Source organism: Capricornis sumatraensis, chromosome 4 (assembly GCF_032405125.1).
Source record: "Capricornis sumatraensis isolate serow.1 chromosome 4, serow.2, whole genome shotgun sequence".
Classification (NCBI taxonomy): domain Eukaryota; kingdom Metazoa; phylum Chordata; class Mammalia; order Artiodactyla; family Bovidae; genus Capricornis; species Capricornis sumatraensis.
Window position 1 is genome coordinate 132775256 of NC_091072.1, and position 12821 is coordinate 132788076.

The 12821-nt window shown below is 39.2% G+C and overlaps 1 pseudogene; it reads left to right on the forward strand.

The window, feature by feature from the left end:
* Window positions 1-1064: 1064 nt before the first annotated feature.
* On the forward strand, window positions 1065-8059 carry LOC138078739 (zinc finger protein 519-like; annotated as a pseudogene).
* Window positions 8060-12821: the final 4762 nt, after the last annotated feature.

Sequence of the window (12821 nt, forward strand, 5' to 3'; positions counted from 1 at the left end):
GCACCTTATCTTTGACAAAGGAGGCAAAATTATACAATGGAGAAAAGACAGCCTCTTCAATCAGTGGTACTGGGAAAACTGGACAGCTACATGTAAAAAAATGAAATTAGAACACTAATTCTGGTGGGCTGTTAATAACTCACCACACCTTTAATCTATTCACTAAATAAGTGGCCACAATTTGGGAAGCTCTAGTGTTGAGGAGGCAATGGCAACCCACTCCAGTACTCTTGCCAAGAAGGTCCCATGGATGGAGGAGCCTGGTAGGCTGCAGTCCACGGAATCGCTAGGAGTCAGACATGAATTCACTTTCACTTTTCACTTTCATGCATTGGACAAGGAAATGGCAACCCACTCCAGTATTCTTGCCTGGAGAAACCAAGGGACAGGAGAGCCAGGTGGGCTGCTGTCTATGGGGTAGCACAGAGTTAGACACGACTGAAGCCACTTAGCAGCAGCAGCAGCAGTGTTGAGGAGGAGAAGGCAATGGCACCCCACTCCAGTACTCTTGCCTGGAAAATCCCATGGACAGAGGAGCCTGGTAGGCTGTAGTCCATGGGGTCTCGAAGAGTCAGACACAACTGAGCGACTTCACTTTCACTTTTTACTTTCATGCATTGGAGAAGGAAATGGCAACCCACTCCAGTGTTCTTGTTTGGGGAATTCCAGGGACGGGGGAGCCTGGTGGACTGCCGTCTACGGGGTTGCACAGAGTCGGACATGATTGAAGCGACTTAGCAGCAGCAGCAGTGTTGAGGACAACAACCAGTTAAATATCCTATCTTTCTTCAAAGAAATTATAATGTTACAAATATCCACATATTTATAATGCAAGGGCAGTGATACAATGAAAGGTAACAAATTATAGGAAGGAAGATGAAAATGGGATGGGGAGACTTCAAAGAGTGATCTTGAGGAGTAAGTGGAATTAGATAGCAGAGAAATCAGCAACATATTCTAGTGAGATGGACCATCAAAAAAAATAAAACAAAGTTCAATTAGCTTCAAATTCACAAGAATAAATGATTGCATAACCCCAAAAAAAAAAAAAGAGATGGACCATCATGCAGGAAGATACAGTAGTAGATGAGTTTGAAAGAATGTCTAGCAGGTACGTGTAGTTGGAGCACAGCATGAATACAGAAGTGAGTATGGGTGTGATAACTTTTCAGAACCTCTGACATTATGGGTGTATATATGGCTCTAGTGAAGTGAAGTTGCTCAGTTGTGTCCGACTCTTTGCGACCCCATGGACTGTAGCCTACCAGGCTCCTCTGTCCATGGGATTTTCCAGGCAAGAATACTGGAGTGGGTTACCATTTCCTTCTCCAGGGGATCTTCCCGACCCAGGGATCAAACCTGGGTCTCTCGCATTGGAGGCAGGTGCTTTAACCTCTAAGCCCCCAGTCTCTACACACTGATATTGGCATGGCCATTTGGCATGTTTTGATCAGTGAAATGCACTCAAAATGATATTTCATAAGTTCCAGCATAGGCATGAAGGAGCACTGATTGCAACTGCAAGTTTCTACTCACTTCGTCTGCATTCCAGTGAACTGATATGAGAAGAATATGCATCAGATAACCTGTGTCCCTAAATGAATCAGTGAAACAAAACTAAAGCATCACAGAACTCTAAAGTCCCACCCAGCTCAGCTAAGTAAGGCCTTTATCTGCCTTAGAGCGAAACAACAGACTGGAATGTGAACGCACTTGTTTTAATGCCATTGAAGTTTTTGAGATTGTTTTGCAGTGCTATTGTACTCAAACCCAATAAATGTAGACACTGTTACTGGTAATAGGGTTCTTCTGTAACAAAAACATGAAACAGACATCACTGGTTTTAGAACCAGATGGCAATGAACTAAATCTGAACTGGAAAAATAAGGTCCCATGGTGTGTGCTGGTGAAACATTTGGTCAAAGAATTGGTCTGCAATAATGGAGAAAACAAAACAGAAAACGTACCCAACGAACTTGCAGCATTGGCAAGGAAGTTTTGAGGCAGAAATGTTGATAGCATGAATTGGTTGTTGCTGATTGCAGTAGGTAAGGTACTACAGAAAAAGGGGTACTCAGAGAGTGGGTTGTTTGCAAGCAGAATTGGAAGAGATTATGGAGAGCCCCTGATGGCTCAGATGGTAAAGATTCTACTTACATTACAGGAGACCTGGGTTTGATCCCTGGGTCAGGAAGATCCCCTGGAGAAGGCAATGACAACCCACTCCAGTATTCTTGCCTGGAGAATTCCATGGACAGAGGAGTCTGGTGGGCTATAGTCCTTGGGGTCACATAGATTTGGATATGACTTGAGCAACTAACACTTTCACTTTCATGGAGAGCCCAGAAACTTGTGATGGCAAAATAAAATTGTTTCTCATCACAATGATGATATCTCAGTGATTAAGATATATATGTGTGTGTGCATGCTAAGTCACTTCAGTTGTGTCTGACTCTTTGCAACCCCATGGACTGTAGTTGGCCAAGCTCCTCTGTACATGGAATTCTCCAGGCAAGAATAGTGGAGTGGGTTGCCATACCCTCCTCTAGGGGATCTTCCCAACCTAGGGATCAAACCCAAGTCTCCTCTGTCTCCTGCACTGCAGGCAGACTCTTTACCACTGAGCCTTCTGGGAAACCCAATTAAGGCATATCCTCAGGACAAAAATCATATCCCGGAACTATTCTCTAGGTACAGCTGCAGAGCAAAGGTATGGTCTATATAAAGACTTCTGAGAGGGTGAAAACCATGCCTACTAGCTTCTTTCATTTAGACAAAATGACTGGTCAGCAGATGCATTAGCATGAAGATAAGTATCTGTTGTTTCAGGCCATTAAGATGTTGTGGTTGTTTGTTAGGCAGAATTCTCAAAGCAGAATTGCCCCTGAGTTTGGATACATTTTCACATTGGGCCATTTCTCTCACCACACAAAGTGGAGGATCAAGTGCACTGCCTGAAGGTCTGCTAACTAGGAGGACTGCCTGTCATCTCTGAGTTTCGGGGGGGCCGCTCCCCAGAGGGGCGCTAGTTCAGCGGTGATTCGTTTTCAGTTTACCTCCATCGTTTCCATCACCTGGTAGCTGCAGTCTTGATTCAGAAATCCAGGGGGGTCTCTTTTGTGATTCTTATACTGAAGTTTGCCATATTCTTCACACTGTCTTTCCCTCTTTTAGCTATCTCTGTAAATGTCTACTCTTTCCTATATGAGTGCTCAGTTGCTCAGAAATGTCCTCTCCTTCAGTCAATGGTTTTCAACTTGAAAAACAGCTCGAGTAGGGTAAATAAATAAGGTATTGTAACATTTTATTAGAGATGCCATCTCTCAGCCTCCTGAGTATCCACCCTTATTTTCTTTTGGTTGTGTAGGTTGAGTTATGTCCTTGTTGGTCATCTACCTATCTTGCACCTTAGGGTTGTCATGTTCTATTAACCATCCCCATAACTTTCTGTAGTTCAGATACTACTGGTTACCACCCCAGCCTTGATGCTCATTGCAATAATTGTACCTGTTCTGCTTCTAATCTTTAAGTGCTACCAGCTGACTTCTGTTATTTTGTGATTTTTATCCTCTTTTCCTCTCTGCTTTCAGAGAACTCTGTTCTTTCTCCCTTTTCTTTTTCTTGTCAGCTGCACTTTGCAGTTTGTGGGATCTTAGATCCCTGACCAAGGATCAAACCTGAGCCCCTGCTGTGAAAGTGTCGAGTCCTAACCACTGGACCTCCAGGGAATTCTCAGAGAGCCCTATTCTTTAATAGCATTCCTAATGTATTCCCAAAAGCAAACCTAGAAGTATATCAAATATTTCACCTTAGAAACTTAAATTTAATGAAAGACTGGGAATATACGAGAGTATATGAAAGACAGAGAGGATGTTTATATGGACATAAAGAAATGAAGACAGTTACACATAATGCAACATTACTGCAAAAAGAAATGAGGAACATGAATCAAATTGGGAAAAACACCAATTTCTGTCTTCAACATCTGACGTGAAGTGTAACAGTTTAAGAAAAGATTTCCATCCTTTTTTGAAACATACATGTTTTCTGAAAGGAAACATCAAAAATCTGGAAGGTAATCTAATCTCTACTCATTCGGAAAATACTGAACGTAGGCTTCAACTAAACATATATTCAAGCATGTCTGAACACCTAAAATTTAACAATGAGGGAGAAAACTCACAATATAATCAATTTGAGGGATCCATGAGCAGGGGATCATTATTCTTCCCCCAACAGATATTTTCTGTCCGTTCTGAGATGTGTAATGTTGATGACAATGGAAGAGATGTAATCCAACCATCATTGTTCAAAACATATTGTGATATGGTTAATACACAACAACTTTCCATGTGTAACAAGATGAGTCAGACCTTAAGTAAGAGCTCCAGCTCTAATAATTACAACAGTATTTATGGTGGACTGAGAAGGTAATCAGGCAATGAAACTGGGTATATGGTTGAAGGAGACTCAAACCTTAAGAAACATCAGGGACCCGAATTTTCAAACAAGGATTCTAAAAGCAATAAATGTAGAAATACCTTTTATCAAATGTCAGGTTTTTCTCTAGATAAGAGTACTTGTACTGGAGAGAGGGTTTGTAGTGAATATGGTAAGGTTTCTAATCAGTCTTCAGAACTTATACAACAGCAGACTGTTCAGAATCCACAGAAAGAATACAAGTGTAAGATATGTGGGAAAGTCTTTAGTAAGTCATCCAATCTAAGTAGACATAGGAAAATTCATACAGGAAGGAAACCTTTCAAAAGTACAGAATGTAGCAAAGCATTTAACCATCGCTCACGTCTTACTCAACATCAGCGAATTCATACTGGAGAGAAGCCTTATAAATGTAAAGAATGTAACAAAGCCTTTATCTATCGCTCAGTTCTTAGTCAACATCAGCGAATTCATTCTGGGGAGAGACCTTATCATTGTACAGAGTGTGGCCAAAGCTTTATTTGTCGTTCAAAGTTAATTGTACATCAGCGAGTCCATACTGGGGAGAAACCATACAAATGTAAAGATGTGGCAAAGCCTTTATTTCGAGTTTGGCCCTTGCTCACCATCACCGAATTCATACCGGGGATAGATGTTCTAAATGTACAGAATGTGGCAAGGCCTTTATTAAGGATTTAAGTCTTAATGGCACCCCACTCCGGTATCTTTGCCTGGAAAATCCCATGGGCGGAGGAGCCTGGTAGGCTGTAGTCCATAGGGTTGCAAAGAGTCGGGGTTGCAAAGAGTTGGACACGACTGAGCGACTTCACTTTCACTTTCCACCTTTATGCATTGGAGAAGGCAATGTCACCCCACTGTAGTATTCTTGCCTGGCAAATCCCATGGGCGGAGGAGCCTGGTGGGCTGCAGTCCATGGAGTTGCTAGGAGTCGGACACGACTGAGCAACTTCACTTTCACTTTTCACTTTCATGCATTGGAGAAGGAAATTGCAACCCACTCCAGTGTTCTTGCCTGGAGAATCCCAGGGACAGGGGAGCCTGGTGGGCTGCCGTCTATGGGGTCGCACAGAGTCAGACATGACTGAAGTGACTTAGCAGTAGCAAACCTTGAAGAAATTTTATATGTAAGGGGTATGTCATAAAAAGAAGAGAAAAACAGTTATAGATTGTTTTGAAATGTTGGCTATGGGGATTTTTTTAAAAGGGCAAAATAACTCATAGTCTTGCCAAATGCTAATTATAAATGTATCAGAAAATTTTTAGGAACAATGTATTTGAAAGCCTTTTGCTTAGTCTGAGAAAATTTCACACTCTTTGGTTGAATTATTCAAACCCTGACCTTGCCTTCCATTACTGTTATTTTCACTTCCAACCTTAGATCAACAACCCACATATCTGGCTGTTCTGTGGCCTAATCCCCTCAAAAACCTACTTGTTATCTGATATCTTCCACTAGAAAATGTATTTCAATATTTTTTTCTTTAACCAGTAATGTTTTATTTGTCTAACTCTCTAACCTTTCAATTAGTCAACTTTTGACCTGTATCATATTACTCATAACAACATTCCCTGGGGTTTTAATCTGTCACTTCCTTCATTCTTTCTTTCTTCTGTATATTCAAAATAACCTCATGGTCCATGATTTCAATTCTTTACTTACTTGTCTCTTAGATTCGTTTACTCTCTCAACCCATTGCTGAATCAAAACAACCAGTTCAAAATTCCAAGTGAGCACATGCATCTATGTATCTCCCTCTTTTTTTTGTATTTCAAACTGAATATTTCTGGCATAAAAATCACAATGATGTTGATGATCTGTATATTTCATATGATCCAATCTGACTCAGTCTAGCAAGCAATGCTATTTACCAATCTTTTTAATCACTTCCACTTGACTTCTTGTTTTGATATCCATGATGACTATTATGACTTTTTTCATTCTGTTGAGGTCTTCTACCACATCCCTGATGCTCTGCCTTTCTGGTGAGAATATAGGAGTCATTCCACACATATTCTTTCAACTTCCTCTTACCTCAGAATTTCCTCAGGTTTCAACAACTTTGCTTTCTCTAAGGCACCCCACATATTTTTCCTCATGCCAAGAATATACATGAACATATACAAACTGTACAAATGTGTACTGATCTCAATAGTAAGTGAGCAAGGGTTAGACAGTACAGCTAGTAATTGCTGTCTAGGGGCAGAGTGTTTAATTGTAGGAGGGAAAATTATAACAGATTCCACGATTCTGCCGAATATAAAGAGAACGTCTTGGATCCAGTCTAAAAGTAGCGTTCTAGTAAAAAGCAAATAAGAAAATATAAAAACTTACAAAACAAATGAAAAAATACAAAAACAAACAAAACAACACAACATTGTAAATCAACAACAACCAAAAACAAGTACAGTATAGATTTCCCATTGCTTGAACACAGAGGCAATTAGCCAGAGGACAAAGGGTGCTCAGGCTTGAGCAAATCACAAGGCAACTGCAAATAGAGACACTTGTCATCCATGGATAATAATTAAAAATATGGCAAGTACTTTCTAAAAAACTTTATTTATTATTTTATGGCTGTGCTGGGTCTTCATTGCTAAACATGAGCTTTCTCTAGTTGCAGCGAATGGGGGCTCCTCTCTAGATGCGGTGCGCGAGCCTCTCATTGCAACGGCTTCTCTTGTTGTGGAGCATGGGTTCTAGGCACATGGGTTCAGAGTTGTGGCACATGGGCTCAGTTGCTCTGAGGCATGTGGAATCTTCCTGAACCAGGGATTGAACCCGTATCCGTTGTATTGGCAAGCAGACTCTCAATCACTAGACCACCAGGGAAGTCCTTGCAAGTACATTATGAAGCTTAATTTTACTTTAAATTAATAAACTAAGAAGGAGCATGAATTTTTTGGATAAAATTTCCAGGTTCTCTTGCATCTGATTTCCAGTTAGGCTGTCGATGGGAGGTACTGGTGTGAGACTGGAGTTATAGAGGGGAAAAGACGCTTCTCCTGCTCCCTGCTCCCTGTGTTAAGTGGTGCCTCTGGCAGCGTCTGTCTGTCCCAGGTAGCTCGGCCTTTTTCGCTTTCTGATATAGTCTCAGGAGTGAGAGACACTTGCCATTGATGTAAGTCTCTGGGTTGCCTACTGTCTTCCAAGTTTGGCTTTTTAACGCTTCTGATGGTTATATAACTAATTTCCCATAATTAAATCCTCTATTAAATTACCTGTCATGTGTTCTATTCTTGTGTCTGAATCTTGACTGATAAAAAGATAGAGATTATCTTCATTGTATGGGTGGATTAAGTGACTTGTACAAAACAGGCTTTCAAATCAGTTGTGCCTTATTTCAAAGCCCAAGTAAAATGACTATGCTGTATGCAAAGGATATTCCGAATGAATGTTCAAATAAACGATTTTCATACAATGCTTATTTTTATTACTTGGCTCAAATTGTCTGCATGATAGCACTAAGCAACTATTATTAACATTTAACTGTCTATCTCTCCCTTTAGCTTGCGATACTGCTTGGGAGTAAGCACTTATTGTATTCAACTTTGTACTCCTAGCACCAACTACTGTGCTTGGAATGTAGTAGAGCCTTAATAAATATTTGTGGAATGAATGAATAATAATCACTACTGTTTACAGAGTGATTATTCATTCTAGTAAGTCCGTTAGGGGTCTTACATAAATTTTATAACTCAATCTTCAAAACAATCTTGCAAGGTAGGCATAACTATTCCAGCATCATAGATAAGGGAAAATAAACTCAGAGTTTAAACAATTCACAACTAAACTAGAATTAAAGTCTGATTATATCTGGCTGCTTCCATTAATGTGAAGAAAAAAATGTATAAATAATTGGGTTGGAAAAAAATCTAAACATATTGGATTTACAGTTTTTAGAAGAGCTTCATAAACAGATGAAGTCTTATCTCTATGAGAAAAAGGAGGAGTTTGGTGTTTTCTTGCCATAATTATATAAAAGAACAAGTTTTTGTATCTAAAACTATGTCTATGAAGGCAAAAAAAAGAGAAATTGGGGTAAAAATATGAAAAATGAAACAGTTTAAGTTGCTGATGTGAAAAAACATTGGCTACTCCCATAATTATCTAATCATTCTCTAGTTACTTGGCATGAGATGTAACACTGATGATATTCACAACCAGCTCTCCTAAAGACTTAGAAGACAGATTTTAGCTTTACTTTTCCAGGTCTTAGTTTATTATCCAATGTGTGTGCATGCTAAGTCACTTCAGTTGTGTCTGATTCTTTGCAGCCCCATGGACTGTAGCCTGCCAGGCTCTTCTGTCCTTGGGATTCTCCAGGCAAGAATACTGGAGTGGGTTGCCAGGCCCTCCTCCAGGGGATCTTCCCAACCCAGGGATTTAATCTGCATCACTGGTGTCTCCTGCTTTGGCACGTGGTTTCTTTACCACTAGCACCACCTGGGAAGCCCATATTATCTAACACCAGACAGTAAAGTAACTGTGTAGCCAAAGTAACTGGGGTAGGTATGTCCATTGCTGGACTACTGATGATGGTTTTTACTTATATTTCTGAGAGTTCCGTTCTTTATTTTGCATAGTAAAATCATATGTGCAAGTCTATGGCCTGATTAAGTTTTTCCCTTAGTGTTAGCAGAGTGATGCATTCCTGATACCTCCTCTGAGTTTGCACTTAAAATAATGCCTCTATTTGTAAGGGCCATTTGCAGAATCCATTGTCTTATTCTTTGATTTCTGATGAAAAGGAACTAATAGAAGCAAGACAATTTGGTAGAATTGTCTTGTACAAAGAGCTGTTGTTGACTCTCCTTGCGCTTGTTTGGCATGTACTTGCCTGGATTGGTATTCGCTGATATGATTTCAGCTGGATACCACCAAGAGGCTGTTCTCTTTTTGCAGAGCAAGGAGCCATTTGAAGATTCTGGAAATAAACAAGTTTTGTAAGATTTTTGCTGGTGTGACCCTGTCTTTTTTCCCAGGGAAAGGATGTTCTCCTAAATCTTCTACATGTATGTACTATTAGTTTTGCCATGATAAAGTAAAGCCTTTATTATGTTAGTTCAATAGTATAAAATAGTGTAAAATTAAATGTATGCATTTCCCCAGGTGGTTTGTAACAATAGAAGCTATGTATTTATCATTGGGAAAAGAACACAATAAGACCATTTACTTGTTTTATAAAAGATTGTATTCTTTTGTGGTTGAGATGCATCATTGTGGGCTGGATACCAAGGGGTGTCAAAAACCCCAGAGTGTTGCTGTTTCATGGGTATAGACTTTCAATCACATAAGATGAAAAATTTCTAGAAATCCACTAACCAAAAACGTGCTAATTGTTCTGGAGTGAACAATTCTGTAATGTGATTTTACCACAATTAGAACGAAAACAAAAAGAAGACACAAAAAGCAGAGTTGTGACCAGTAGACATGGAAAAAATTCAACTACGTTCATGCTGCAGAATTACCTGCTCCCATCTGAATGCTCAGAAGGAGTTAGAGAAATAAACTGATTCTCTACTTAATAAAGCTGCAGCAAGGCATTTTCATCAGCAGTGATGATTGATGGGGATTGGGTCAGTGATGCTTCAATCCTAGAAGCAGAAATCACCATGTAAACAGAGCTGTGATGAGAAAAGGGGACTATTCCTAAGGCTGGCACTAGTCTGGTCTTGAGGGTATGAAGGAAAAAATACATGTACTCTCTGATTTATGGCCAAAGTGCTCAGCAGTGATGGTGACATTAATTAATTTTGTTAAGTAAGAAGAATAGAGTGTATTTATTTATTTCCACTAAAATTTTTCCAAAGCCTGAAAAGCTAAAATGTTTTCACTGTATAAGTTAGCAAATTTGGAAAAGTTTAGTGCTAATTGAGGATTTCTCTGGTGGCTAAGATGGTAAAGAATCTGCCTGGCAATGCAGGAGACATGGGTTTGATCCTTGGGTTGGGAAGATCCCCTGGAGAAGGGAATGGCTACCCACTCCAATATTCTTGCTTGGAGAATTCCATGGACAGAGGAGCCTGGTGGGCTACAGTCCATGAGATCTCAGAGAGTCGGACATGACTGAGGGTTAACACTAGTGCTAATTGAATCACATTTAATTCTTTTCAAATCCTTAGCTTTAAACACTGCATTTTGTCCCAGTTAAGACAATTGTTTAAAAACTTCTTTCAAGGCTGGAAACACATTTTGTAACAAATCCTTGAGGCATGATGATAAAACCTGCACAGTATCACACTGCATGTAAGGAAACACAGAATTCCCCAGGGGAGTGATTTTCTCTTACCAACTCCAACTTCTATGCCTCTGTAGCAATATGGGGAAAATGGGCATTTAGAATAGTCATGATTTTAGCCACCAAGATACATGAGTACAACTTTGATGCCAAGAGGAATAAGTTCTCTCCCTCTTATTGTTTGGTTGGGTGGTTATATTGAACTGTCATACACTGAAATATAAGCAGGCAAGAATGGGGAAAAAAGAGGAAAAAAAGCATAGGAGAGAGGGATTTAAAATGTATGAGAAGGAAAAAATGAGGAAAAAGTGCGGTAAGAAATTTATGATAAAACCAGATAAAGACTGTATGTTCAGTCGCTCAGTCTCTTTGCGGCCCCTTGGACTGTAGCCCACCAGTCTCCTCCATCCATGGCATTCTGCAGGCAAGAATACTGGAGTGAGTGGGTTGCTATTTCCTTCTCCAGGGGATCTTCCCAAACCTGGGTCTTTTGCATCTCCTGCATTGCATCCCCATAGATGAAGACCAAAGAAGAGGTGTTCCCAGCCTTTTGATAAATCATTCCGGTCTATGGGTTTATCTAAAACTAGTGTCATGAACTTGAACTGTACTTAAGGTGATTTGGAATTTTATGGGAGGGGTTTTAGTGTGAGTTCATTTGTATTGTCATTCAGAACCGTTAAGGGTGGTCTCTAAGAATTTTCACTCATGACCTATGAATTTTTTCACCACTTACATACCAAACAATTTATATTTGATCACACACTGTCCAGTTCTATTCCAATATGTTTTATTGAACAGGTTTACCTTTCCCAGTAAATATATAAGTTCCTTGGGATCTGCATTCAAGTACCTTCTACAGAACCTTATTCTTCTCTAGTGATATATACTTATTGTCTTTAGGGCAACTTATCTGTCCTGTTCACAGCTGGAATCCTGTACTTAGCATAATGACTGGCATAGTGTAGACTTTTGATACATATTTGTTGTTTTCACAAAAGAAAAACTAAAGAGAATTAAATTCATACATAATTTTTCAGTGGCTACTGCCTTAATGTATGTAGGGAATTAGATTCAGGTTTTTAAAAATAAGGGCCAGTCTGGATATTGTTAAATGGATATGTTTCAGAGGATTTTAATCAATTAATCCTGGGGATACTGTTGTAATAGCATCTGACAACTTGAAGTAAATTTACTAGAAAAAATATTGTCAGAGTGATATAGTTTGGTTTTGGTACAAAATATTGCCCTAGTTTCAAGAAAGGAAATAAGCAAAATCTTTGACAACACATTAGTAGAATTTAAAAGACATGGCCATCTTTTTATTTTACATATAAAAGCGTGTATCTATATATTACATATATATACTTAGACACACATATATCTCTATTTATTATATATGTATACATATAGATCGCCACCTTTGTTTGGTCTTCTCCTAGACCTCACTTCTTAACTGGAAGCTGTAGGATTCCTTTCCAGATCAAAGAATTATTTGTTGCTTTTACTTAGGCTATTTCCATGATTAAAATTCCATGTCTCCCCAGGTTTCCGTGAATCAGCAGTGCCCCAGAAAGTGTTTCCCTTCTTGAGACTCCAGGGAAGTCTTGGAATCCAAAGAACTTGAAGAGGGAGCCTGGCCAAACGAGATTGAGCCCTTGTAGGCTTGCTAAACCAGATATTTAGCACAAACACAAATCAAAGCCCATGTGTTCCTAAAAGCAGCATTTTCATGTAAGTCCAGGGAGCTCATTTTGGTTTTATTTATTTTGGCTAAAGAAGTGAAAAGTTTTGTTTTAACAACGTGGTTATTATTTTGCAAGGAGACCATAACAAATTATTTTAATCTTTAATCTCACTAAAGAGTAACTAAAGTGATTTGATGTAACTTTCTCAATGGAAAACTAACAACTAAACCTTCTCTAACGTCATCACTTTCTGGATCTGAATCAGAAGCTTCCTAGGTATTTTTGTTACACAATGGATTCTTGATTCTGTTATTCAGATTCAGTGTTTTCTTCACAAGAATGACCCTTTATGACTTTGTCAGTAATTTAATAGATTTCTGTCTTCTTAAAAGACTAGAATTAAGAAATATCAAGATTTAGAACATAAATATCT